This window comes from Adiantum capillus-veneris, chromosome 1, assembly GCF_014529385.1.
Source record: "Adiantum capillus-veneris isolate H3 chromosome 1, ASM1452938v2, whole genome shotgun sequence".
NCBI classification, from domain to species: Eukaryota; Viridiplantae; Streptophyta; class Polypodiopsida; order Polypodiales; family Pteridaceae; genus Adiantum; species Adiantum capillus-veneris.
Genome location: NC_140931.1, coordinates 57,063,773 through 57,066,524, shown reverse-complemented (window position 1 = coordinate 57,066,524; position 2,752 = coordinate 57,063,773). Strand labels below are relative to the sequence as shown.

The 2,752-nt window shown below is 37.2% G+C and overlaps 2 pseudogenes; both read left to right on the top strand.

The window, feature by feature from the left end:
- The first annotated feature begins 1,057 nt into the window (after positions 1-1,057).
- LOC147464849 (uncharacterized) lies at positions 1,058-1,652 on the top strand (annotated as a pseudogene).
- Positions 1,653-1,657: 5 nt separating this feature from the next.
- Positions 1,658-2,232, top strand: LOC147464848 (mitogen-activated protein kinase kinase kinase 2 pseudogene; annotated as a pseudogene).
- The last annotated feature ends 520 nt before the right edge of the window (positions 2,233-2,752 follow it).

Genomic DNA, 2,752 nt, shown 5'->3' with positions numbered 1-2,752 from the left:
GGTAGGGTGTGGTTTACACACCATGAGGCCTTCCACCTCATTGGTCACTAGTCGTGATTAGCGTTTTATGCATTAAAGCTTCATGATGGGTCAAACCTAACTTATGCCCCTAGTAAACTCTCCCTTAGTCCACATGCATGATTACATATCCAAAATGATTCCCACATATGTATGCATGACCCATGGACCTTTCTAGCACCTTTCCACTGCATAATGGAGCCAATAGATAGGCCAAAACAGCCCCAAAAAGGTGTACATGAGTTTTCAACTTGTACTCTCCTCTTTGGCTAATTTGAATGATCTCTCACACCTCATTGATGATGTCACTCAACCTACCACTTCTTCTCCTATATATTGAGCTCATTTCTATGCTCACAGAAAATGTAACTTGATGCTACATTGAGAACTTGACCAATTTTTGTCATTTTGTGTTCTTAAGCATTCTCTATATTAATTAGGATTAGTGTTGTCAAATCATGAATGGGACATTAACCCGTCCTCCTTAACCACACTTATCTATCACGTCAAATTTTTAAACTATGTCCGATGCTCAACTCCCACTTATACTTGGATATATTCTCTTGACTGACCAACCTCTCATATGCCCCTCTTTTAGCCATCCCCTTTTTGCCTCTTGTCTCCACCGTATGCACAAGCTAGGAAAATGATTTGTAAACAGCCTATACTCATGCATCTTGAAGGTTTCTCATGATGCAAGTGTAAACTCTATGGTTTCAAGGTAAAAAAGAGGCTATTGTTTTCTAAGTTGCCTAATAATTCATAAGCTAGGTAATTTAATAATTGAGTTATTGATAAAAGGGCTTTTGACAATAACTAATAAAGCCAGGTTACATATACACAATGTTTGATTTTGTGGTTTTGATTACATTGAAGGATAAATCTGAAATCTATATTGATAGGTTTTGAGGTTGTAAATTGAAGGAACTTGCCCGTGAAAAATGAGCTCAAATAGAGTTGAGGTATTTCCTTTGCCTAGATTTTCTTAGAGGAGAAGATGATGTATGTGAGCTGATTGTGAAGTCTTTTACTCAAGATCATGCAGCATTTATTAGACAAGGACAAATATGTCTCTGATTCAAATGCGGCAAAGAGTCCAAGCTCAATGGCTAAAGGTTTGGGCTCCCCTCTAGCATGGCATGGCAGGCCAACATCTCCTGCCCGTGCCTCAACACTTAATTAACAAGAGACAATTAGAGAAGTCTCTTTTGAAGCTCAAAGGCCACACACTAGAGTGGACTTTGTCTCCACTGAATCATGCTTAGTCATTAGATGCAATGAACAAACCATTAGAAAGATCTCTCAACAATGCTTTGATGGCATGTTCATTTCCTCTAGGGGGCAATCAAAATCTCCTCTCAACATTTTACTCTTCCACATCCAGCTCATCACTTGGCTATCCAGATGCCTCGCACAATGACATGAGATATCTCACTAATGCATCAGAAACGTCAAGTGGCTCTGCTCAGTTGCCACCATTGGCAATTGGTAGACTATGAGAAGATGCCATTGCATCACAAGAAGCTCAAAGCATGCATCAGGTCCTCAAGTGTGGTTTTGATGTTTGTGGTGATGGGATAGACATGCAAATGCTCCCCTTGATACTTGCAGCTCTTGCAGCATCTAGAGACCGTTGTTTTGTGGCATCAATCAATCCATTGGAGAGCTTATGCCAATGAAACATTTGAAGTTTCAAAACATGACTAATGATGAAGAGAAAGCTTTTTACATGACTTGTCTAGAAAGAGAAATCTCGTTATATAAAGAGATAAGACACAAACATATTGTTGGTTACATAGATATGGACAAAGATGAAGAGGCATTGTTCTTTATATATTTTTGGACGATGTTTTTTAGCGGATCTATTCAAAGCATGCTAGAAAGATTTGGCACATTTAGTGAGTCTCTTGTTCCTGTCTACAAAACACAATTACTTCTTGGTCTTGAGTATCTTTAAGAAAAAAAAGTTTTCATAGAGATATCAAAGCTGGAAACATGCTTATTGATTCTAATGTTTTTGTGAAATTGGCTGCTTTTGGAGTATCTAAAACATTTCATGAGGACACAATAACTGATGCTTGCAAATCCATCAAAGAGTCTATTTTTTGGATGGCACCAAAAGTTATAATAGGAGACAATTATGTACGTCATGTAGATATATGGAGTGTAGGATGCATGGTGATCAAGATTCTTATTGCCATCATGTATATCTAAACACATGAGTTGAAGTAACTTAGAATCATTGTCAAAACTTGTTTTCCTACTCAAACAATGCATATTATAAAAGAGCTAAGCACGACAAACTATACCAAACCTCAGGCTTCAAAAACCTCTTACATGTGCTAGTTTACTGATGGTTATAAGTCTATACATCATACAAGATCATTCTCACTAATGAGTGGGATAATTTGTGACTAGGTTGAACAAAAACAAGGTAAGTTCTCTTCTTTTTTTGGTTTTTCTTTTACGCAGTCACTTAGCACAACATTATGCACCACCTCTTAAAACGTCTTCTTATACAACAATCCCTCAATTTATTTTACTCGTTTGATAAATGCTCACTTTGTTTACTTGTTTTAAGTGATTTTGTTGTAGATATACCTAAGGAGCTACACTCAGGTAGTTTTGGACTTTTACAACAATGGAGAATACCACCAGACAACTTTAAAAGCTACTCACATGAGCTAAGGTGATGTCAAATAAAATATACTCCAATTTGATGACAAAAAGGTAG